Below are 27535 nucleotides of genomic sequence, written 5' to 3'. Positions count from 1 at the left end.
TTTGTCTGAACACCTCATTTTGACTCTTTTGTATGTATACCTGGGCTGGAATTGCTGAAACATATGGTGACTCCATTTAACTTATTGAGGAACCACAATCTATTTTCCACAGCAGCTGCAACATTGGAATTGTTATGGATTTTTGCCAACTGAATTAGGAAGACTTAGTAATACTTAGAGCTATAGGGAAACATTGCCGTTGGTCCCTTTGCAAAGTGATCTGGCAGTGTGAGGAACAGTGCAGCTTCACAGAAAAAGGATGGAACTCAAATCCAATATACCTGGGGTCCAATATCTAGTTCTGCCGACCACTAGTTGGCAAAACAATTAACCTTCCGTAACCTCAGTTTCTTCTTCTGTAAATGGGGTTCTTCTTCTGCTTCATAGTATTATGGTAAAGATTGAAGAGTTTTGCCAAAATACCAGGCACCTGATAGGCACCCTATAAGTTCTAGCTATTGTTATTATAATGTATACTGTTTCAGGAAGTATCAAGAGACTGAAAAGTCCTGTTATTTAACTGGAAAATTCTGCCCTTGACAACCTATGTGAAGAAAATCAAGTCTACCATTTCTACTAAGGAAAAAAATCCTTCAAAATATATGCCATATTATAGATAAGTCAATAGTACCATTCTTAAGCAAGAAGGAAATGAAGAAAACCAATTCTTCAGCACCTGCTGTGCCCTGGGTTCTGGGTTAACTTCTTGACATATTCACTCATTAAACATGCATTTATTGAGCCTGTATTACTTACTATTTACTGAACTAGGCCCTGGTGATACAGCACTGAACAACAGAGATACAGTTGTGAAAGAAAAATAAATTTAGGGGCCCCCAAATCACTAAGCTAAAGAGAAAATTCAAGCTGGGAACTGCTTAGGGCCAACCTGCCTCCTATTCTATTCAGTCACCCCTCTGCTCACTGAGATCAATGCATATCTGATTGGCTTCTTTAAAGAGGCTAATCAAAAACTCCACAGAATGCAACCATTTGTCTATTCTCTACCTATGACCTGGAAGCCCTGTCCCCTGCTTCGAGTCTTCCTGCCTTTCCTTCAAGTTGTCCTGCCTTTCCAGACCGAACCAGTGTTCATCTTGCACATGTTGATCCATCGATGTCTCATATCTCCCTAAGATGGATAAAACCGAACTGTACTCTGATCACCTTGAGCACATGTTGTCACGATCTCCTGAGGCTGTGCCATGGGCGCACATCCTCAAACCTGGCAAAAAAAAGTTCTAAATTAACTGAGACCTGTCTCAGATTTTTGGATTTCACACAGTCCCTGCCCTCAGGAAGCTTATATTCTAGCAGGAAAGAAAGCCGTAAAACAACTAATAGTAATAGCTAACATTTACTGTGCACATGCTTTGTGCCAAGCCTATTCTAAGTCAGGTGTTGGCAAACTATGAGCCATGAGCCAGATCTGGCCCACCACCTGTTTTTATAAATAAAATCGTATTGGAGTACCACCATACCCACTCATTTATGTATTATTGTCCATGTTTGCTTTTGCACTATGGCAGCAGAGCTGAGTAATTGAGACAGAGACCACAAGGCCACAAAACCTAAAGTATTTACCATTTGGTCCTTTACAGGAAAAGGATACTAAACCTCTGCTCTAAGCACAACAGGAGCTGTCCTTAGACATAGGTACAGTACTCTTATTATGTTCATTTTGCACATGAAAAGACAGGCACAGACAGACAAAGTCACTTGTTCAAAGTCACACATGTAGAAAATGAAACAAATCTATAGTTTAGTCTGGCTATAAAACTCATGCTTTACAGTCTATACTATTCTGCCTACCCAAACGAATACAGGGGTCATTTCATGTCAACTGTAAAAAGTGCTATGCAAAAGAAGAGTATGTGGCACCTCACTGAGTTGTGCAACCGAGGCTAAGATTTAGGATTTAAAGGGTCAGGAAGAGTTGGGGTGGAAATGGGACACGTTCCAGGCGTAGGGAACAGTGAATGAAGGACTTGAGACAGGAGAGGGCTGGCCCATTCCAGGAACAGTGTAGCTGGAGACAGATGGCCTATGGGAGAGGCAGGAGGTAGGTGATGTGAGGTCAGGTGGGCCCGGTTGAAGATTTTGAACCTTACTCTAAGACCAGTAATGAGCCATTGAAGGGTCTTATTCAAGAACATGCTAATATTAGATTTGCCTTTTTTCAAAGATGGCTCTGGACAGCGTGGAGACAAGCTTGGGATATGGGAACTAAGAGCAGGAGAGACTCGTTAGAAACGATTGCCAAAATCCTGATGAGAGACAGTGGTGGTTTGACCAGGCCTAGGACAGGAGAGAGAAGAAACAGATTCAGAAGGTGAATGGAGCAGAATCAGTAAGATGTGGCCCCTAACTGGCTATGGTGGTGAGAGGGAAAGGGGTCACGGTTAGGCATCCAAGTTTCTGGCTTGGATACCTAGTATGTATTGCTTCAGGCATATTGGTCTGGGTTTTGAAGAGTAACAATGGAATCTGCTGTAGCTAGTTTGGGAAAAAAGAGGGCTATAAAGGGATATGGATAATCTTTGTTAGAAAGAGTCTTTGTTAGAAAGTTTCACCAGGGAACAACTCCCTGGTGAAAACAGCAGCCAGGCTCCAGAACAGGGCTGCCTCTGCTCACACCTGTGTCAGCAAGATGGAGGTGCCCCGTCCTACCCTTTCCAGCTCCACTGAGAAGCAAAGGCCCTGGTGCATCTGATTGGTTGGATTGGTGGATTCTGGGTCACATGACTGCATCCTAGCAGTAAGGAAGGCTGGGAAATGTAGTTCGTTTTTTGTGGGGGTTTTGGTTTGCATGTTGGGGAAAAATCAAATGTGAAGAAGATGTTCTAGAGATTCTGGGCTGCTTCAGGGCTAGGTGCGGTGCCTCACACCTGTAATCCCAACACTATGGGAGGCCAAGGCAGGCCAATCACTTGAGGCCAGGAGTTGGAGACCAACCAGGCCAACATGGCAAAATACTGCCTCTACTAAAAATACAAAAATTCGCTGGGCGTGGCCGTGCACCCCTGTAATCCCAGCTACTCAGGAGGCTGAGGCATGAGAATCTCTTGAACCAGGGAGGGGGAGGTTGCAGTGAGCCAAGATAGCGACTGTACTCCAGCCTGGGTGACAGACTGGGCTGCTTTCAAAGGGCACATACCTGCTATAGCAGATAGCAGGGAATTAGGGTGAGGGTTAGGTGTTAGAGTTAGCAGAGATCACAGCTGAAATCACTTAGAAGGAAAACGCCAAAGGTAGAGCCAGTTTGGGAAGGGAAATAAATAGGGGTTTATTTCTGGACCCACTGAATGAGCAGTGCCCATGATATCCAGGAGGCAGCTGGAGAGATCTCGTTTAATCCTCAAAGCAAACTATGAAATTTACATTAAAATCCACTTGCTCTAATGTCACATAAGAAGAACGTGGAAAAAATAGGACATGAATCCACGATATTTTGGCTCCAGTAGTCACAGTTTTTTCCTGTCTCATAAACACTGTCTTCCAACTTCATTATCGTCCTTTTAACCTCTGCCTGTCTTTGGTTAATATAATTAATACTTTTAATTCTATTTGTATTCTATTTTTATTACTCCCAACTTGACAAACACCATGGAACTCTCACCATTTGTCCCTGTCAAACACAAAGTCACCGGAGCTCTCTGAAAGTCATGCTGAGTTCACAGGTTTTGCGCTCCATCCTTTCTGCTTAACTGGACTGGGGCAACGTGCCCCATGAGAAGATGCATTCTGAATTGTGGTTTTCAAAACAAAGCGGAAGTGGGCAATATTTCTCTTGGCACTACCCTTTAAATCACCACCAAAATTTACTCAGCCTTCCAGAGGAATTGGCCTAACAGCCTCATTCATGCTCAAGGAAGAGTCTATCATATTCCAACAAGCTTTTCTGTAGAAATGTCATGTTGATTCTACGGTTTATATAAAAATGCACAGGACTTAATTTAAACCAAAACAATTTTGGGAAAAAAAGAACAAAATTGGAGGACTTATATTACCTGGATTGCAAGACTTACTATAAAGCTACAGTCATCTACACAGTGTAGTATTGGCAAAGGATAATCATAAGATGAATGGAAAAGAAGAGATCCAGAAATAGATGCACACATATATGATCAATTAATATTCAACAGAAGTGCCAACGTGATTCAGTCTTTTCAACAAATGTTGCTTAACCAATTGATATCCATAAAGAAAAAAAAAAGAACCTCCACATTTACCTCACACCACACACAAAAGCTAACTCCACAAAGGATCTTAAACCACAATGTAGGAGCTAAAACCATAAAACATCAAGGAAAAAACAGGAGAAATTCTTTGAGACCTTAGAAATAGACAAAAAATTCTTAGGATACAGAAAAACACCAACAATGAAAGAAAATATTAATGAAATGGACTTCACCAAATTGAAAGTTCTTGTTCTTTGAAAGATACTGTTAAGACCATAAAAAGGCAAACAATACACCAGGAACTAATTATTTTAAAAATCTAGTGATTTTTCTTCTTATGGTTGAGTTGTAAACTATAGTAGATACATATACATCTGACAATGGACTTATATTAAGAATGTATAGCTATGTTTACAACTCAATCATAAGACAAACCACTTGATTTTTTTTGTAATTTGCAAAAGACTTCAACCAACTTCACTAGAGAGGATACACAAATGGCCCACAAGCACATGAAGGGATTCTCAACATCATTAGTCATCAGGAAAATGCAAATTAAAAGCATAATGAGCTAGCATCACACACCCACTAAAATGGCTAAAATTAAAGAGACAGGCAGTACCATGCTGGCAAAAAAGTGGAGCAACTGGGGTTGTAAAATTGTGCTTTGGAAAATAGTTTGGCGGTTTCTTTAAAAGTGAAACATACACTTAACATATGACCCAGAAATTCTGCTTCTAGATATCTACCCAAGAAAAATGAAAACATATGTACTCAAAAGATTCGTATATAAATGCTCAAGCAGCTTTCTTTAGAAAAAAAAATGTGTTATATCCATGTACTAAAATATATCCCCAGCAATGTAAAGGAATGGTATACTGGCACATGCAATAACATAGATAAGCTGTGAAAATGTTATTATTAGTGTTTCAGTATTTTTTTCATGATGCCCCTAAACCAAACAAAATACATAAAAATTCAGTTTATTAACTTGTTAGGCCCAAACGACCTCAAAATAGTGGTTCCTGTGGCATCCAACACATCTGTGTTTCCCTCCAAACTTTAAAATATCCATGATACACCATGAATTTGCTGTAGCATCCCAGAGTACCTCGGCAGAGTCTGAGAACCATGGGACTAAACTAATCTAGTGACTGAGAGAAGAACAATGGTTGCCTGAAGTTGGGGGAAAGGAACGTTAGGGAACTTTCCAGGATGATGGAATTTCTCTAAAGTTTGATTGCGGTGCCAGTTACATTCTTGCATACATTTGTCAAAACTCATCAAAGTGTATTCCTAAAATGGATGCATTTTATTAGATGTTAGATGTAGATACCTCAACAAGGTTGACTTAAAGGCCAGTATTTCGAGAGGCTGAGGCGGGAGGATAGTTTCAGCCCAAAACTTGGAGACCAGCCTGGGCAACATAGGGAGAATCCTGTCTCTATCAAAATAAAAATAAAAAAATAGCCAGGCATGGTGGTGCACACCTGTAGTCCCAGCTGCTCAGGAGGCTGAGCTGGGAGGATCACTTGAGCCCAATAAATGACTACCATTTATCATGCCACTGCCCTCCAGCCTTAGCAAAAGAGTGAGACCCTGGCCGGGCGCAGTGGCCCAAGCCTGTTATCTCAGCACTTTAGGAGCCCGAGGCAGGTGGATCATCTGAGGTCGGGAGTTCAAGACCAGCCTGACCAACTTGCAGAAACCCCATCTCTACTAAAAATACAAAATTAGTCAGGCATGGTGGCACATGCCTGTAATCCCTCAATCTACTCAAGAGGCTGTGGCAGGAGAATCACTTGAACCCGGGTGGCAGGGGTTGCGGTGAGCCAAGATCGTGCCATTGCACTCTAGCCTTGGCAACAAGAGTGAAACTCTATCTCAACAACAACAACAACAACAAAAAATGAGACGCTGTCTCGAAAAGTAAAGGTAAATTTAAAAACATACAATACCCAAATATATCTATTCTGGGTATGAAAACATATCTCCTCCTGCATACTCACATATCCCCTCACATACACAGTCATGCCCACTCCTTTTTCTGCTTGTTCATAGAATTGCTGCATTATACTTAGTTATTTTGTGATTGGCCCCACTAGCTGACTCTTAGACTTGATCGTTACCTCCTTTCTTTCCCTGTCTCTTCTCCACTCCTGACAATTGAAGATGCTTTCATCATTTATTTCCCCTGTCCCCCACACCTCCCCAACATTCGGATATGAGGGAATGCTGTGAACCCAAGTTGAACAGCAAGAAGGAAGCCACAAAAACTTAAAAGGCACTTGTAGGCATGAACCACCATTAGAAATGAAGAATGTGGTGTCTGGGTATACAATGGCTTGCATAGAGTACATGCTTGCTAAGTGTCTGTTCATCTGGGTTTACTGAATTTGCTGAGACTTGAAGGTTTCTCAGATACACTTTCGTTATTATTGAGTAATAATTTGAAGCTACCTCCTGTGTAGCCTATATGACTGCCATTTATTGAGCATCTGCTTTTCTGATAGACACTACAATGAACACTTTTAGTTTTCTGTCATGAAATCACCCCAACTCTATGAGATGGATATTATTATCTTCATTTACAGGTCAGGAAACGGAGGCTCACAGCTGTTAAGCACATGGATCTGTTGCACAGGTACTAAGTGGAGGTGCTGTGATTTCTGTTCCAGTCTGTCTACTCAAACAGCTCACTGTCGTTCCTATGCCTCTCTGGCTAACCACGTGCCTCTGATCTGAGTATTATAAAAGAGAAGAACCTTATTATGGGAATCTGAACCTGATGATATGTCAGACTAAAATACAAGGAAGGATGTAGTTTGTGTTTTTTTTTAAAAAAAAAAAAAAAAGAATACATGTGAGAAAAAGCTGCTGGGAAGATTCTTTCTCATAGTTTTTCATCGTAAACTTTAGGAAAATGAAATACAAGAATCATTTCTCACTACAGTACCAATAGTCATCAAAATTTATGTTGGGTGATTTTCCCCCTTATTTTCCTCAAGGTTTGTACTTTACCCTCTAACAAATGTTTGCAACAAATTTTCTCCAGCTAAAACTTGTTTCATCTTAGGGACATTTCCTACAAGTAATAGTTTTGTCTTATCTTGGGATCCAGAGCTGGAAGGGGCTCAGACACCTGCGACTTTACCTTCCTTCCTTGCAGCAGGTAATTCTTTGCCTGGATGAACTGACTTCATGCTGCTTTTAAAGCCCCCAGAAGGCACTAGCACTCTAGGCTCAGAGATGCTTTCTCAGAGCCAGGAAGCTCTTCTTGAGTCTGACATCAATCTCACATTTTGCAGTTTTAGCTTGCCTCCACTTTTTTGTCCCTCTGTAGTTGATCCAAGTCTCTTTCATCCAGGATTAAATCGCAGGTACTCTGCCTGGGTGCCCCTTGATGCCTTGTCGATGCCTTTGTTCAGGTGCCTTTCATCTCTGGAGATGCCCACTGGCTACCCAGGGCTACCTGACGACTCCCACAACAACCTTGGTATTCAGGATCACGGCTTGAGCCTCGTCTGAGGGGAGTCCTTTTATAACTAGAGTGACCATCTGTCCTGTCTGCTGGTCCAGTGCTGGTGGATGCCTATTGTCCACACAATTATTAAGAGTGCCCCCTTTCTTTTACCCTCAATGGTGCCTTGGTTTGCTTAATACATAATACGATTCCCTTATTTGTAGGTTATGAAGCATCAGGGTGATTTCCCTGAACCTTCCAGCTGTAGGTGCCCCACATGAATGATCAGAGACTAGAGGGAGTGATTCAGCACAGAGTGCTCAAGAGCTGCACTGGGCAATGTGGTCATCAATAACCATATGCGGCTACTGAGCTGCATATGTACAGCTCGTCCTAATTGAGATGAGCTGAATGTGTAAAATGCACTCCAGATTCCAAATACTTAGTACAAAAAAATATGTAAAAGGGTGTGTTAATAATTTGTATATTGATTAGCTGGGCATGGTGCTGCACACCTGTGGTCCCAGCTGCTTGGGAGGCTGAGACAGGAAGATCGTTTGAGCCCAGGAGGTCAGGGCTGTAGTGAGCTATGATCGAGCCACTGCACTCCAGCCTTGGCAACAGAGCAAGACCCTGTCTCAAAATAATAATAATAATAATAATTTTTATTTTGAAATAACATTTTTGGTGTGTCTGGGTAAATATTATATATTTACTTTGTTTTATTTTATTTTGTTTTTTTATTGAGATGAGGTGCCCAGGCTGGAGTGCAGTGGCACTATCTCAGCTCACTGCAACCTCTCCCACCTGGGTTCAAGCGATCCTCTGGTCTCAACATCCCAAGTTGCTGGGATTACAATTGTGTGCCACCACTCCTGGCTAATTTTTGTATGTTTGGTAGAGATGGGGTTTCGCCATGTTAGCCAGGCTGATCGCAAACTCCTGACCTCAATGATCCACCCGCCTCAGCCTCCCAAAGGGCTGGGATTACAGGCGTGAGCCACCGTGCCCGTCTTATTTATTTATTTTTGAGACAGGATCTCACTCTGCCACCCAGGCTGGAGTGCAGTGGTGCAGTCTCGGCTTACGGCAGCCGCAACCTGCCAAGCTCAAATGATCTTCCCACCTAAGCCTCCCAAGTAGCCGAGACTGTTGGCAAGCGCCACCACACTTGGCTAATTTTTAAATGTTTTGGTAGATACAAGGTCTCACTATATTGCCCAGGCTGATCTTGAACTCCTGGGCTCAAGGGATCCTCCTGCCTCAGCCTCCCAAACTGTTGAGATTACAGGCAAGAGGCACCTCATGTGCCTAATATATTTATTAAAATATCTATGTAATTAAAATTAAAAATCTATTATTAAAATTGTTTTACTTCTTTAAATATGGCTACTAGAAGAAGTGAAGTTACACATGTGGCCTGCATTCTGATTCTGTTGGATGGTGCTGCTCCAGATCCAACAATTCACTCCCAGGAGTGGTCCCACTACTAACTTTTCCTTTCCTTCCACAAACCAACATTGGGCTGTCAAAGGGCAGATAGTAACACTTTTAAGTATTGCTCCTCCTGGGCCAGGCGCGATGGTTCACACCTGTAATCCTAGCACTTTGAGAGGCCGAGGTGGGTGGATCAAGAGGTCAGGAGTTCGAGACCAGCCTGACCAACATGGTGAAACCTCGTCTCTACTAAAAATACAAAAATTAGCCAGGCGTGGTAGCACATGCCTGTAATCCCAGCTACTCATGAGGCTGAGGCAGGAGAATCGCTTGAACCCAGGAAGCAGAGGTTGCAGTGAGCCAAGATCATGCCACTGCACTGCAGCCTGGGTGACAGAACAAGACTTCGTCTCAAAAACAAATAAATAAATAAAATAAAAGTGAAAATAAATAGAGGCAGAAATGGAGAAAAGAGGAGGGAAAAGGTGGGAAAAAGAAAGAAAGAGACAGAAACAGAAGAGAGGTACAGAGGAAGAGAGTGTGCAGGTCCTGGGAACACATGAGGAGTGAGTGGCTTGGGCCATAGCTTGTTACCTGCTGAGCTTTCCAGACAAGCTATCACCACAAGTCATTGAAATCTCACCTACTTTTCAATCCCCATCAACTGCTTTAATGTGTAAGAATGTGTAGCCACAGTCTCCAACAATCATACCGTCTCATCAAGAGCCAGGGCTCTCTTATAACAGTTGCAATCTGGAATGCACACTAAGTGACTGGGTCTTCAGGAGAGTTTTGGGTTTATGATCAAAGCCAGATGTCACCTAACTCCACCTAGCCTGTGAGGACAGGCTGCCTAACGTCCCACTCCAAAGGAAATTCCTCTCCATTCCTTGGTGGTAATAGTGTTACACCTTCCTTGGCATCATAGCATTTCTACCTTCCCCCTTTTCTAAGAATCTGAGAAGGGCATAGAGGTTTGAGCGAGAGGTCCCCCCATGCCTCTGAAAAGGGATGCCACATGTCCTCCAAGAATTGGATTTTAGCATCTGAGACAAATGGTAAATTAAAATGTAACCCCAAAGCAGAACCCCTCCCCATCAAATACTTGGATCTGATTTTTCAGGCCGGACAGGCTTGGATTTGCCATGTAATCTACAATGGGGCAGGTTGTTGGTACAGCTCACTCCCTCGAACCCCACAAGGCAAATATGTGGTCTCACAGCCCAGACTTTCAGAGAGGGTGAGATCGTCCCTGCCACACAAATTAGCACATTCTCTTTTATGCCCTTGCAAACCCAGCATTCCCGTCTCCAGACACTCTATGCCTCTCCAAAGATAAAGCTCTTTGATCCAGCCCCTTCGTATGTCCTGTAAACCCTCAGAGTTTTCATTAATTCCCACTCTGCTGGCTCTGCAGAGAGAGGGCACAGACCCTGGCACATGTGTTACCCAGAATGGGAGCTCAAACAGTGGGTTTGGGTTCAGCTCCGTCCCTTGTCCTCTCTCTGCCTTCCCCAGCAGTGCTGGGGGCAGATTTCTCCTAAAGTACCTGAAGGCAAACATAATTTGCCAGCACAGAAGTCGGTTTTCTTTGGAGGACCTCCCAGCCTCATCCACATGAAAGTGATCACCTCCTTCTATCATGATGGCTCTGGCCCCACTTCCACAGTAAGTGACGCACTTACCGTGCCCTGGCTGTGCTCCAGCACACTGGCTCCTTTCATGGTTGACTTTCCACTTACAGAGGGTCTCCCACATTAACAGACAGTGCTTCTTCAGTGTTCCCAAATTTCCAACACATACGCATCTTTGGGATTCAAGATTGAAAAATAGGAATTCTTAGGAATATTCAGGCATTCTTACATGCATAAGCTATTAAATAGTTTTTCTTTTTTTTTTTTCTTTTTTGAGAAAGAGTCTTAGTCTGTCACTCAGGTTGGAGTGCACTGGCACAATTATGGCTCACTGTGGCCTCTACCTCCTGAGCTCAAGCAATCCTCCTGCCTCAGCCTCCCAAACTTCTGGGATTATAGGCATGAGCCACCACACCCAGTCTATTACATAATTTTCTTTCTTTCTTTCTTTTTTTTTTTTTTTTGAGACGGAGTCTTGCTCTGTCACCCAGGCTGGAGTGCAGTGGCGCCATCTTGGCTTACTGCAAGCTCCGCCTCCCGGGTTCACGCCGTTCTCCTGCCTCAGTCTCCCGAGAAGCTGGGACTACAGGCGCCCACCACCACGCCAGGCTAATTTTCTGTATTTTTTAGAAGAGATGGGGTTTCACCGTGTTAACCAGGATGGTCTCAATCTCCTGACCTCGTGATCTGCCCGCCTTGGCCTCCCAAAGTGCTGGGATTACAGGCGTGAGCCACCGCACCCGGCCTTATTACATAATTTTCATAACATTTTGTTGATGTGTTTTAAAATCACAATGAGTCACTACAATAAAAAAAAGAGTTCAACATAAGCATTTTTTTTTTTTCAGACTGGGTCTTGCTCTGTTACCCAAGCTGGAGTGCAGTGGTGCAGTCTCGGCTCACTGCAACCTCCAGTTCCTGGGTCCAAGCAATTGTCAAGCCTCAGTCTCCCAAGTAGCTGCAATCACAGGCAGTGCCACCATGCCTGGCTAATTTTTGTATTTTTAGTAGAGACGGGTTTTCACTATGTTGGCCAGGATGGTCTTCAACTCCTGACCTCAAGTGATCCATCTGCTTCAGCCTCCCAAAGTGCTGGGATTACAGGCATGAGCCACCATGCCCAACCAGCTCATTTCTTTTTTTAATGATGAAAATATATTGTCAGTTTCACAAAGAATTGTAACCTACAGCAATATGCAATCACTGAAAGACGGCAGCAAACACTATTGGATGGTATTTGAATAACATTACATTCAGATCTACTAGCAAGGTTTACAACACCACTCTCAGGTGTCAAAATTGCAGTGTAAGGGTGAATTTTGTTTCAAAGTTAATTTTTCTTGTAACCCACTCATAGCATTTACATAAAGTACACTATACATATGAACTTATTCAAATTTATTTTAGTTGCAAAAATGACGTGCTGTTATCAGGAGACAGGACCATGAACACACACACAACAGCTACAAGCAACACTGACTAATTAAATTGTGACCACTTTAGGAAGGTATGCATCATATCATATAATTTTAAACACAAGGTAAAAGTAAATATTTATGTAAGTAGAAGAACACAAATTTAGGAACGTGATGACTTTGGATTAGGGACAGGCCCAGCGAACTATGCGGGGGAACAAATGGAAACTTCACTATTATCCACAATCATCTGTCTCTTATTTTTTAAAAAATACAAAGCAAAATCAACAATGTCGGCATTTATTAATTCTGGAGGTATTATGTGTACACTGATTTAGGTTTCTAATCTATACTTTTCTGCGTATGTTTAATTCCTAAGCAGTTTTTAAGAAATAAGAGAATAGTGCGGTCTGAACTCTCAGACTGTTGCCTGACTGGCATCTCAGGAAAAGTAATCACAGACCTCTGGTCTGCAGAATCCCTTAGTGACCCCCGAAAATGGTCATGCACACACACAACACGGGCACAAGCAGGGCACAAGGGATCTTTCAGTCACTTGTTGAGCCCGGGTAAGTACACAAGGGACTTAAGATCTCAGAGCTCCACCAGGCCTTCCTGAAGGAAAACAACTTCATAAAGTGTTCACAATGCAGGGACTGACCGCTGCTCTGAACCCCCATCTCAGAGGAGGGCAAGGCATGTCTTGGGCCTCACAGACGGCAAATGGACAAGGGAAAATCTTAGAGCTCAATGGGCAGGGTCCCCTGGACGTTCTTAGAGCCAGACTAGCAAAAGTTCCTCTTAGAATTAATTTCACGAAAGCCTTGAATCTCATTCTATGAATTAAACATTACGCTAGAAACTTGAGATATATTAAATGAAAATAAAAGGTACTATCCTCAGCCCCACGGTGCTAACTTTCTAGCACGGTATGTACACACAGACAACAGATCCTGACATGTGTCACTGGTAACTATTAACTTAGGTAGAAATGTAGGCAACTTGTTACAAGAATTAGAGATGATGAGAAAGGCTTCTTGGAGAAAGTGATTCGTGAGCTGCACTTTCACAGGATATGATTTCTCCTGATAAGAGAAGGGAAGAAGCCAGGTGCAGTAGCTTGAGCATGTAATCTTAGCAGTTTGGGAGACCAAGGCAGAAGGATTGCTTGAGGCTAGAAGTTCAAAACCAGCCTAGGCAGCATAGCAAGACCCTGTGCCTACAAGATATCTTTTAAAAAATTAGCCAAGCACAGCGGCATATACCTGTAATCCCAGCTACTTGGGAGGCTGAAGGGGGAGGATCACTTGAACCCAAGAGTTCAAGGCAACAGTGAACTATGATTGCACCACTACACTCCAACTGGGATAAGAGAGCAAGATCTTGTCTCTTAAAAAAAAAATTTAAGGGAAGAAAGAACATTCTAGACAGAAAGACAAACCCACAACAAATCTCAGAGGCATAGAGTATATCACTGGAGAATAGGGTAGCAAAAAAATGCTGAAAACAGGGGCAGGGTCAATATATGAGTGTGCTTACTGCTGTATCCGTCAGGATGGGCCAGAGTGTGCTACAATGGCAACAAAGTGCTTAGAGCTCTGTGACTTAGCCCTGTAAAGGTTTATTTCTCGCTCACAAGAAGCCTAAGCAGGCTGTCTCCTCCTCCCTCCATAGCCTCTAGTTAGGATCTTTTCTTGCCTCGTCCAGTTTCTGGTGGCCCCAGATGTTCCTGGGCTCTCAGCATCATGCCAATCTCTGCCTCCGTCTTCATACAGCCTTCTCTCCTCTGTGTCTGTCTGTGTCCAGATTTTTCTCTTCATATAAGGACATCGGTCACAGTAGATTAGAGCCCACCCTAACGTCCGCATTTTGACTTGATGATATCTGCAAAGACTATTTCCAAATAAGGCCACACTCACAGGTGTGAGGAGTTAGGATTTCAACATAACTTCTAAGGAGACACACACACGTAGCCTACAAGGTCACCACGGCAGGACAGGTGAGAGCTCGGGGAAAACACAGGATGTTTTAAGGGCCCGGCATAGAAATGGCTTCCCTCACTTTTGCCTCTCTCTTATTGGCCAGAACCTGGTCAGTTGGTCTCAGTCTAATGCGAGAGAAGGGGAGTGTAGAGGAGCATGGGAATGTCTAGTGAGTATCCACAGTGTTCTCTGGGACTTCCATGTTTAGGAGGCTTCAGCCTTTGTCCCTCAGGCAACAGGATGCCAACAGTGTGGGGAGGGAAAGGGGAGGAGCAGGTACAGTGAGCAGCAGTCAGTCGTGGCTGACGGGTTAGACAGGAGCAGTCCAGGAGATCGGATGGGTGAAGACGCTGTTGAAGTGACACAGAGGGAGGGTGATGAAGACCTGCAGCCGGGCTGGATTAGTAAGAAGAGAGAGGGTGAAATCACTTTGAGGAAATTTTCAGAGAACCAGACAGAGAGAAAAGAGAAAGAATCATTTTTCTGTCTTACAATCCATTTACATCAGAATATTAAAGAGTTTGAGCTGAAGGAATGCATTCAGCTTTGAAGAAACTCTTCCAAATAGTTCACAAAGTTTCCAAATGTCCAAAACAAGATCATTTTACTAAAATTGTCTATTATCGTAGATACCACTGAAGTAAGTTCAGAGTTGCGCATAATGAAACCTGGAGAGGAGATGAAGGAGCAAAGTCAAACCAGAAATCTCTCTTTGAGGACTTTCCTTGTTTTGCAAGGGGATCACAGAGAAAAGCACGCATTTTGGAAAAATATCCTGGAGGTTGCATGTTTCCACTTTGATGCCACTTCTGCAAGATCATGCCAAAAGGAACAAGCCCCAGGGATGGCAACGTCTACACCAGATGCAAGCTAGAAGGGGCGGCTTCCCACGGACACGTTTGAGTTCTGTGTTCTCAGGGATAACTTCCCCCAGCATACTCATGCCCTGCAAGATAAACAGCTCTCCAGGAGCGGGGAGTCCTGCCTTTCATGCACCCTGGCCACGTCCCTTCCTGGGGAACATGTACATTGAGAATGTCTAATCTTTTGGCTTCCCTGGGCCACATTGGAAGAAAAAGAACTTGGCTGCGGTCACACATAAAATACACTAACACATCTGGACGCAGTGGCTCACGCCTGTAGTCCCAACACTTTGAGAGGCCCAGGTGGGTGGATCATCTGAGGTCAGGAGTTTGAGACCAGCCTGGCCCACACGGTGAAACCCCATCTCTACTACAAACACAAAAATTAGCTGGGCATGGCAACGTGTGCCTGCAGTCCCAGCTACTTGGGAGGCTGAGGCAGGAGAATCGCTTGAACCTGGGAGGCGGAGGTTACAGTGAGCTGAGATCATGCCACTGCACTTCGGCCTGAGTAAGAAAGTAAGACTTCGGAAAAAACAAACAAACAAACAAAACACTAACAATAGCTGATGAGCTATTAAAAAAAAAACGCAAAAAAGTCTCATAATGTTTTAAGAAAGCTTACAAATTTGTGTTGGGCCACATTCAAAGCCATCCTGGGCCTCATGCAGACTGCAGGCCACAGGCTGGACAAGCTTCATGTACATGTATTTGCTTCCCATTCTACTGTCTATTCAAAAGGAATCAACCTATACTTTATTCCTATAAGGAGTTTTGAAACACAAGGCTGAAAGGGATCGATTTGTTCAAGAGGAGCCCCTGGCCCCCTGAAGGGCGGCAAGGCTGAGGATCCCTTCCAGGAAGAAAGCTTTCCAGGCAATAGGCAGGACGCGGCTGTGCGCAGAGGCCTGAGGGCTCTGTGTGGTGGAGAGCTCAGCTCCGCGTGTAGTGGGTTCATGCTGGGATGCACATTCTTTGTCGCTCAGTCGAGCTGTAACCCAGAAAATTAGCATTTGCTTCAGTGTGACACGGACCATATTACAACCATTCCCTCTCTTTTCCCGCTGCTGCCTGGAGGAACTGCAGCAGGCTGACCTCTGCTTAGGGAGACAAGCGCTCACATCCTCCACTCAGCTCATGAAACACCGTGTTCTAAATTCACAAGGCATCCCCCAGTCACAGCAGCCGGCCAAGTTTGGGAACTTGAACAATGTACTCTTCGTACATTGGAAATGCTGTTTAGAAGCTGGGTGGCTCACACCTGTAATCCCAACAATTTGGGAGGCCAAGGTGGAAGGATTGCTTGAGGCCAAGAGTTCAAGACCAGCCTGGGCAACGTAGTTAGACTCCATTTCTACAAAACAATCTTGTAAAAAAATTAGCTAAGTGTGGTGGTGCACGCCTGTAGTCCCAGCTGGTCAGGAGGCTGAGATGGGAGGATCACTTTAGCCCAGGAGGTCAAGGCTGCTGTGAGCTGTGATTGCAGCCTGGGTGACAGAATGACACCCTATTTCTAAACAAATTAAATGATGTTTCAGCTAGAATGGCTTGCTCTTTTTCCTTCTCTTTTTCCTCCCCACTTCTCCCATTTAAATCTTCCTTCTCACTCTCCTTTGGCTCAAGTGGATCCCACTGTCCAGAGCATAGTGTAAGGTCAGGGACAATTTTAAAGAATATTTAGTGGGCACGGTGGCTCACACCCGTAATCCCAACATTTTGGGAGGCCAAGGTGGGGGATCACCTGAGGTAAGGAGTTCAAGACCAGCCTGGTCAACATGGTGAAACCTCATCTCTACTAAAAATACAAAAATTAGCCGGGCATGGTAGTGGGCGCTTGTAATCCCAGCTACTCAGGAGGCTGAGGCAAGAGAATCACTTGAACCCAGGAGGCAAAGGTTGCAGTGAGCTGAGACTGTGCCACTGCACTCCATCCTGGGCGACAGAGTGAGACTCCGTCTCAACAACGACAAAAAAAGAAAGTCGATTGGGGTATTTTGAGGGAGCAACACCTATAAGGTGTAAAGAAAGCAAGGCGAGTGATCGCACCATTGCACTCCAGCCTCAAGGAAAAGAGCAAAAACTCCGCGCTTTATTTATTTATTTAAATAATATTTAAATAAATATTTAAATACTTAACATACATTTTAAAATTATTTAAATGATATTTAAATAAACATTATTTGTTTATACATAAATGATACTTATAAGTGGGAGTTAAACAATGCGTACTCATGGACACAGAGTGTGGAATCATATACACTGGAGACCCAGGAGGGCATCAGGCAGGTGAGGGATGAGAAATTACTTACTTGGTGCAATGTACATTGTTTGAGTGATGGTTACACTAAAAACCCAGACATCACCACTACCCAATATATCCACGTAACAAAACTGCACTTGTACCCCTACATTTATACAATTTTTTTTTTAAGATGGAGTCTTGCTCTGTCGCCCAGGCTCGAGTACAGTGACGCAATCTCAGGTCACTGCCACCTCCACCTCCCGGGTTCCGGCGATTCTCCTGCTCTCAGCCTCCCGAGTAGCTGGGATTACAGATGCATTCCACCATACTCGGCTACTTTTTTGTGTTTTTAGTAGAGACAGGATTTCATCGTGTTAGCCAGGATGGTCTCGATCTGCCGACCTCATGACCCGCCCACCTCGGCCTCCCAAAGTGCTGGGATTGCAGGCGTGAGCCACAGCACCGGCAATTTATACCTTTTTATTTTTTTTAAAGAATACAGTATTATCAGATCAAAGGCAAATGAGGAGGAAAGTAGGATGATAATCATTCCCCTCTAGAAAGCAAATTCCACTCTCCCTTCTTAGATCCTGGACTTTTCAAGGGTAAGGACTTTGATCTCCATTCTCTCAGACACCACAATGTACCTTGTGAGTATTTTTTACGTGGCTTGTGACTAACTGAATGCTTTCTGTACACCTCAGGTGATTTGCACACAGTTAACTGAAGACCAAGAAAGGAAAGCTGATGTATCATGGAGCTCCACCCCTGTGTGATCTGCTGGAGAGCGCGGTTGTATAGATGTTTTTCTGTCTAGCAGGGATTGTTGAAACAGATTGGAAATGCCCCGCTAGGGTCTGCTAGCCTTCCCTAGCTGCAAAAGTTGTTAACATATTTTAATCGCCCCCATACACATGCAAGGTTAATGATCTTTAAGATCTCCTTTGACTTGAAACTCACGTGTTTAAAACTTCTCAGGGGCTCCTGATTTAATTCCTAAGAATATCCAAAATCCTGAAATCTTCGAAGTTTTACATCAGCAGTTCTCAAACATTCTAACCTCAGAACTTGTTTAGACTCATGAAAGATATTGAAGACCTCAAAGGGTTTTTGTGTATGTGAGTTATATCTGTCAGCATCTACCATATTAGAAATTTAAACTGAGAACATTTTCTTTCTAATTGTGAATTCGTTTTTAAATAACAATAATAAAACAATGTTTTTGACAGGGTCTCACTCTGTCACCCAGGCTGGAGTGCACCATGGCTAACTGCAACCTTGACCTCCTGGGCTCAAGCGATCCTCCTGCCTCAACCACCTGAAGTGCTGGGATTACAGTCATGAGCCACCACACTCGGCCATCAAACAATTTTTTGGTTTTTTTGGTTTTTTTGAGATAAGATCTTGCTCTGTCACCCAGGCTGTAGTGCAGGGGCACAATCACGGCTCACTGTAGCCTCGACCTCCAAAGTTCAAGCCCAAGGGATCCTCCCACCTAAGCCCCACCCCACACCCTCAAGTAGCTTGGACTACAGATGCACACCACCACACCCGGCTAATTTTTGTATTTTTTGTAGAAACAAGGTTTCACCACATTGCCCAGGCTGGTCTCAAACTCCTGGGCTGAAGTAATCCGCCCACCTCGGCCTCCCAAAATGCCGGGATTACAGACATGAGCCACTGCACCTGGCCATATAACAGTTTTTAATTTAATAATGTTTATTGTTTAAACAACAATAAAACTTTTGTTAATATAATTAACAAAAATAAATACAATTAACACATATAACATATATGACAAATATAATTAACATATATAATATAAACATAATATTTTGTTAACATAATCAACTTAAATAAATATAATTAACAGAAATATTATTGATGCAAATAACCCATTTATGAAACCTAACTCTATTTTTCAAAGCACACAATTTTTAGTGAAAACAGTGGTACTATTTTATATTTTTGCAAATCTCTTCATGTCTGACTTAACAGAAAACAACCAGAATCTCACATCTACACTCAAACTGCTGTGATAAGTTATGTCAGCACATCTAGAGAAAACCTGGCTTCTCACAGATACGCAGTTAGAAAAGAGAAGAATACTTAACAGGCATTTCAGATAATGGTGAATATTCTTTTTTGATATTACACCAAATCTCAGCACATAGTCATTTCTTAAAGGTTAGTTGCAATGTGGAATCTGAAACCATATCAGTAACCTTTTCAGACTCAATTATATTAAAATCCACGAAATTATCTTGTCCTTTGTCCTTTGAATAGGTCTGTCACGCATACATGATTTTCTATCATCATGTCATTTGAAAAATATTGGATCACTGAGTTAAGCTGATCTTCCAAATGTTGTCACAGTACACTTTTACATTATCAAAAAAATAAAATCACATTCATTAAATTACCCCCATCTCATCAGAAAAGTCTTCAAGTATTAGAGAACCATGCAAGTTAAGCACAACAGATACAAGTTTTCCAAAATTCTAATTTTCATTTGGAAACTCAAATTGTATTATTGGCTAAAAATAATAATTATTGTATTCCTTGAAGAGACAGGCTCCCTTGGTTCATTTTCTGAAAAAATACCTGGCAGGTGTCCAAGTCTGAATAGTCATAGTTCGATTGTCTGCCATCACTCTTTCAAGGAAAGCTGGCGTTCCGTGAAGAAAGGGCTAGTGGGGCTTGCAACTCAATCGCAACTCACCTGCTTTTCCCTGAGAAAACTGCTGGAGTTTGGTATGCAGCCGAGCACTCGATGCATCCAAATTTTTAAAAGTACACTCAAGACAAGAGATTTAATAAATGAGTAATTGTTTTACAACTTCGTCAGCATCCTTAAATGAAACTGGATTTTTTCCTGCAAATGCAGGTGGTGAAGAATAAAATGACACCTGGTACAGCCTTGATGTGGGCTAAAGCCCCATCATTTTTACCTACATCTGTTTTGCATTTTAACAGTGAAATGTCAAAATGATATAAAAAGCAAGTACCATCTTAGTAGTGTTATGAAAAACTGATTCAACTTCTCATGCTACCTGAAAGAGTCTCAGGCAAAACTAGGGTTTCCTGGTCTATGCTTTGAAAACTGCAGCCCTCCACGTTCTGACTTCTGCCTGCCTGTTGGCCCCCTCCTCATTCAGTGATTTAACTTGGGCTCCCCTAGAAGCAGACCAGGAGAGGAGGATTCAAGAGCAAGTAGTTGATTTGCTAAGTGACCCCAGGAAGTACTGGGAGGGGAGCGTGACAGTGGCGTGAAGAAGAGAAGGAAACCAATGCATGATGTGTTTTTTCATGAGCAGGTTACCCCTGCAGACAGCTGGAGCTCAGTCCTGCAGGAGATGAAGCAGGATGGCCAGCTGGAGCTCAGTCCTGCAGGAGATGAAGCAGGATGGCCAGCTGGAGCTCAGTCCTGCAGGAGATGAAGCGGGATGGCCACAAGATTATGGGACTCAAGGGGTGAGGGAGCTGGGGCATTTATCCTCCCACACTCGTTGTCACTGGCTATGGGCTGCTTGTGGAGACCTCCCCTATCCCTCATTCACTGTGACTTGGGGTCTTCCCACATGCTGTTCCTTCTACTTGGAACCATCTTGTGCCCAACTCTTTGCCTGGCCAATACCCACTCATTCTTTAGGTATCAGGACAAGTGTCACCTTTAGAGAGACTGTCCTTCATCCTAACCATTCTAAAACAGATTCCCCTGGCACAGTCATTAAAAGCACACAGTTTTTCTTCTCAGAGAGCCCTCCTACAGATTGTAATTCTTACATTTTTGTTATTATTTATTTACTGCCTTTCTTCCCACTCACCCAGCATCTCTGTAGCATAAGGATGCGGACTGTGTCCATGATTTGTTTTCCACTCTTGCATCTCCAGCACCTGGAACATGCCTGGCACACAGTGGACACTCAACAAACACTTATTGAGAGGATGGATGGGTGATAAGTATGAAAGTACATACAAGGCACATAGCTAGACTTTCCAGTGGTGATTCAAAGCAAGTAATTGAGGTAATCATTCTAGAAAGTTCAAGCACTCTGATGACTATCCTCCTCAATAGCTGAGTATTGGTTCAAAGTGCCTGAAGGAATCACAGCCTTGGCCTGTGTGGGGTCGCAGTTGGATGGCAGAGTGTCATGGCTTAACTGCAGCCCCCTATTGCCTCCCTCTGCCCCTGGCACACTGCAAGTCCTATTTCCCCTATAAGGACACCAATCCCATAAACACATGGGCATGTGAACATATGATCCTAGAATGAGAAGAAAAGGAAATACCAGAGAAAGATGTTCAATGTGTCCTTCCAAATTCTGACACACACCATCATAGGCCATGAAACTGTGCCTCACATGGGAAGCAACAGCAAAATCCAAATGAAGAATGAATGAATGAATGAATGAATGAATGAGTGATGCATGAGAACAAGCACAGGATGGTGGAAGGAACTTTCCTCTCTAGATTTCATGCATACTGGATTTTATTTTTCCACAGCAAGCCACTGTCTAAGACTTTTGTTTGTTTGTTTCTGGTACTGCTTATTTGCAATGCCAGACAAATAGAAAAACCCAAAAGAAAAACTTAACAGAAACTTTACAAATCATCTCATAACACATGATTAGGGTTTTTTGTCTATTATAATTTTCAAATACATTGCCGCTAGAGTAGAAATTTTTGTAATAAAATCTAATTCCCTGATGTGACACTTTACAAGAACTGAGCTCCGTGATGGACAGTAGCGTTGGCAAAGGCTTCTCTAAGGTTGTTAAATCTACTGCTGGGAAAACGCTAATTCCCCAAAACCTTTTTCAAGCTCAGGCCTATAGGAGACTCCATGCCAAATTTATATGCCTAGGTGCATGATTTCATATGTGCTTTGAATAATGGTATCTGTGCTCAGAAAATCAAACAGAATTAGGAAAAGCAATTGCCTGCGGGGATTTTCATTTTGTATTAGTGACATGAGATCATTCATGTGTCATGCCGTTTTAACAATTCAGCATTGTAGAATCAGAAATCTTTCCTCAAATCCACTGTAGAATGTAAAGTGTTCATTTTCTTCCTATTACATGAAGTGAAGGAAACAGTTTTTCTGAAATGCAGGCAGTATCAAGGTAAATGTGGTGGCCATTTACTCAGTGAAAAATACATGGATTCTTTTTTTCTTCCAGAGGAGAGACAATATTTGATTTTAATTACGGTGCAGTGTTGGAGATGTTGGTTCTAGGTCAAGGAAGCCAAGTAGCTAAAACAAAATACACTGAAGCATCACAGGTCAAAGAGAAGTAAACCCACATGTAAAAACGGGAATGGAAATACAATAAATGACCGCACATAACCTATGCTGTTCACTCATTGCAGAACTGACGTTGCTTCTCTCATGAACCTCAAAGCCTGCTTTCAGGTTTCATCAAATATCTGGGGCTCCAATATCCCAGGAATGGTTTCCTCAGGCAGGCCATAGATTGCAAAGCATCCCATCCCCAAGGGGAGAAACCAGAAAGGTGTGGCTGCTAGCCAAAAGGAAGCCCCGGACCACTCTGTGTGCCATTATCTTTCATGGTCCTTGGGGTTAAGTTTGCACCTGGCTGCCCAGGACCTGCTGAGAGACGAATGGGTAAGCTCACGTTTGGAAATCACAGGGCAAGATGTCACGAGGCTCTCTAAAGGGAGGCTACAGAATGTTAATAGGTGGGAGAGGCCCCTTAAAAGAGCTTTTACAGCATCCCTGAGACTTGCTGCCCTTGTAGAGTAACACCCTGGCATCTGCTTAATGTACACTCAAGTCTTTACAAGCTCAGGCTCCCAATCACAATTGACAGCATCCTTCTACTTCTACTAAAAGCCTGACATTGGGTACCTCAGTCCTCCTTCCTTCCCATTGTACTCCCCTGTGGCTTCCTTCCTCATGAGTCCCCTGATGCTAGTATCCCCGCAGCCTGACTCACCTCACTCCTGTATCCTCGCAGAAGCCAGCTTGCCCATCGATGGGGCGGCAGCTGGATCTGCCGTGGCCACTAGGAACTCAGAGACCCCAGGGGAGGGAACTCCATTTTATAAACCTATAACCTCAGCCCAGAAATATTTCCAAGCCCCAAAGGGCTAATTTGCCCCTCTTCCCACCTCCACAATCAGCAGACTTTCAGCTCTTTTAAGTATTAGGAAAAGAACCAAAATAGTCTCCGAAGGCTGACACCTCCTGGTGGAAGGCTTGGCACAGATGCTCACAGAACAACTCATAGCCTCACCGATAGCTCAGATATGGGTGCCTGCCACACACCAAGCTCTGCAGTGAGCGTTTAATTCACACTGACTGATACAAGCCTCACAGCAATATTATGGGTCAAATGAACTGTTCTAATGCGCGCCCATTTTAAAGATGAGGAAATAGAGGATGAGAGAGGTTGAGAACTTGCATAAATAGCACGGCCAGAAAGTGGCAGAGCTTGGATTCCAAGCAGGATGGTCGGTCTCTGGAACCCGGGTGCCAAAGTCAACACAGGGTCAAAGGATAATGAGATAGGAGAACAAAGCCTTCAGATTTCTGGTTTATACTCAACCATTATTTCTTTTTAAGAAAAGTTCCAATTCCTATTTCAATCACTTATTTAAATGAGTAAGCATGTATTAAGCGCTTAGGGTTTGGGACTTAAAGACTTTGCAAAATTAATCAAACATTTATAAGTAAGTATGCTGTATTCAGTCAGGCGCGGTGGCTCACGCCTGTAATCCCAGCACTTTGAGAGGCCGAGGTGGGCAGATCACGAGGTCAGGAAATTGAGACCATCCTGGCTAACATGTGAAGCTCCGTCTCTACTAAAAATACGAAAAAAAATTAGCTGGGCATGGTAGCGGGCACCTGTAGTCCCAGCTACTCAGAAGGCTGAGGCAGGAGAATGGTGTGAACCCCGGAGGCGGAGCTTGCAGTGAGTCAAGATCGTGCCACTGCACTCCAGCCTGGGTGACAGAGCAAGCCTCTGTCTCTAAATAAATAAATAAATAAATAAATAAATAAATAAATGTAAATATACTGTATTCTAGGACCATAAATGAGACGTTGGATTCAGAAAGGTGCTATCTGTGAACTGTGGAAACTTCCCACTTCTCAAGAACGGACAATTACTGATGGTGCCTTGAATCGGCACCACAAGGATCCCTGCCACCATCCCTCACTCTTGAGTGTGTAATACACTTGCTTGTTGAGGTGACCACCAGAGCCTAATCACCATTCTTAAAGCAATGTAATTAGTCATGAGTAATGAGGGTCTAAGTTGGAGTGTTGCCTAGTAAGAAAGAAATGTTTTTGAAAAAAAATTGCAAAAGAACATATTGCGTTAACTGGATATTAAGGATAAAGGAGATAATCCAATTTCAAGTCAACAAATATTGGCCGGGTGCAGGGGCTCACGCCTGCAATCCCAACACTTTGGGAAGCCAAGGTGTGGGATCGCTTGAGCCCAGGACTTAGAGACCAGCCTAGGCAACATATGAGACCCCATCTCTACAGAAAGTTTGAAAAAAAAAAATTAGCTGGGTGTGGTCCCAGATAGTCAGGAAGCTGAGGTGGAAAGATCTCTTGAGCCCAGGAGTTCAAGGCTGCAGTGAGCCATGATTGTGTCACTGCATTCTGGCCTTGGCAACAGAGCGACACCTTGTCTCAAAAAACAAGACAAAAACACACACACACACACACACACAAATATTTATTGAGCATTTTCTTCATGCAATGACTTATACAAAGATCATCTAGAGATGTCCCTGACCTCAGGGTGCTTACATAAGAATTTAGAGAGTAAGGAGATAAGATAAGCAAACAAATAATACTACAAATTAGATTCATCACGTTGTGACAGTTGCACGGGGGAACACTAGGAGGGAGGGTCTCATACAGTTTGGGGCTAACAAATGATATTTTAGGAACCTGTATGGGCATGGAAGGGATGATGGACATGCAAACCTCTCACTGCCCTCCCCTTGGCCCAGACTGAAGTTGGAAGTTCAAGTCCACACCCACCGTCACTGGAGGCTGGTGGAACCATTTTGGAACTCGACCGGAATTCTCTGCTGTTCCTGGCTCCATCCAACCACTTCTGTCTGGGAGCCCTGGAGTCACAAGGAAAGGGCATGGATTGCTACCAGAGAGTGTTTGGGTCCTTACAGAAACCCAGGGAAACTCAGCCTCTTGTTAGAGAAGCCAGCATCTCCAGGAATGTGAGATGAAGAGGGATGCTGTGCGTGACATCCATGGGAATGTAAACAGAACACTGATCTAGAAGAGAGGGCAAGTAGGAGTTAGAAAACATCAGTTCCTAAATGACTTACCCACTTCCCACGCAGATTGGTTCGTGAAAAGACTGCTGTGTTAGTAGCAGGTTTAAGAGATTAGGCATACCTAGCCAGGCGGGGTGGCTCACACCTGTAATCCCAGTACTTTGGGAGGCCAAGGTGGGCAGATCACGAGGTCAGGAGTTTGAGACCAGCCTGGCCAACATGGTGAAAATACCATCTCTACTGAAAATACAAAAATTAGCCAGGCGTGGCGGTGGATACCTGTAATCCCAGCTACTCAAGAGACTGAGGCAGGAGAATCGCTTGAACCCGGGAGGTGGAGGTTGCAGTGAGCTGAGATCATGCCATTGCACTCCCGTCTGGGCAACAAGAGCAAAACTCCATCACAAAAAAAAAAAAAAAAAAAAAAAAAAAAAAAGAGAGAGAGAGAGAGAGAAAGAGAGAGAGATTAGGCATATCCTTTGTGTTCCTGGCTGATGCTCTCATACAAGTTCTGTTCTAATACATTCACTGAAGTTTCCATGTTACATTCAGACAGATGACATTCATCTCCTGCAACAGTCAAGAGAATGTCCAAATTCTTCATTTTATTTGATTATGATTTTTTTAAAGAGACCATTGACAGGGGCTTTGGAATCTTCTTAATGTACAAAGGTAACAGCAAATACAGGAATTGATGGTCTCTATGTCTCACCTTTCGTTTCTAATTTTCTTCCTGGAAAAAAAAAAAAGCTTCCAGGAATTAGTGTCTACTGTATGATAATTATGTGCCTGTTTTGTATAAGGTGGAATCTGCAGGTCACATCTTTTATGTTGTGATAAATACTATTTAAATGGCTTGATGTGGTCAATTAATGTACAATGCAATTTTTGTGTATCAATCAGTTTTCCAAATCATGATGTTATAATATCATCAACTTAGAATTCTCATGTAAGAGTCAGTAAAATATGTTTGGGTCTACAGTTCCTCAGAGTGCACGTGAAAATATTATTAAACCTGAGTTATTGAGCTTACGGGCTACATTTTCATCTAAATTAATGCAATTCAGCCTGAAGGCAAAAGAACACATTAAACCAGAGCTCTTAGGAGAAATTCCAGGACTGCAGCAAGAAAGTACAGCATGAGCCTGCAACAGCCTGTTTTGCCAAAAAGTAAGGAAAGTAAGGATATGATCAAAAGGACATAGGATCCTGTATAAACGGGCTCCTTCCTGGCCAAATAGGGGAAACTTTAAGCATCAAAATATAACAAAAATAATGCATCCTGGCCGGGCGCAGTGGCGCACACCTGTAATCCCAGCACTTTGGGAGGCCGAAGCGGGTGGATCACCTGCAGTCAGGAGTTTGGCCAACATGGCAAAACCGCGTCTCTACTAAAAATACAAAAATTAGCTGGGCATGGTGGCAAGTGCCTGTAGTCCCAGCTACTCAGGAGGCTGAGGCAGGAAAATGACTGGAACCTGGAGGGCAGAGGCTACAGTGAGCCGAGATTGTGCCACTGCACTCCAGCCTGGGCGACAGAGCAAGACTCCGCCTTTAAAAAAAAAAAAAAAAAATGCATCCTATCCTGGCACCCAATGAATCAAATAAGAATGGGAAAGTCCATACTGATTGAAAAAATAAATGAGAGGAAAAAAAGAACATGCTCTCTCAGAGTAAAATGCGAACTAATAAATGTAGAAAAAATAGAAGTAGAAAATCACTCTTTTATGACCATCCTGGTAATAATTGATTCAAGTAGGAATTATCAATGGCTGTGAAAAGCAGAGTAAGTGTGTGACAAACAATAGGATATTTCTATATTCTCAAAGCATTTCCCGGCAGATTGCTTATAAATTACAAAGGAGAACATGATGATTTCTAGGGAAGAAACCTGACAGACGTCACCCTAATCAATGGATCAAAGTTAACATCACCAACGACATAGGACAGACGGACATGACTACCATGCCTTCAGATGTGATATGATGGGACGAGCACAATGTCACTCATATGGTGTTCTGTCCAAAATGCATAA

Source organism: Chlorocebus sabaeus, chromosome 4, assembly GCF_047675955.1.
Source record: "Chlorocebus sabaeus isolate Y175 chromosome 4, mChlSab1.0.hap1, whole genome shotgun sequence".
NCBI lineage: Eukaryota > Metazoa > Chordata > Mammalia > Primates > Cercopithecidae > Chlorocebus > Chlorocebus sabaeus.
Note: the sequence above shows the minus strand (reverse complement) of the source record.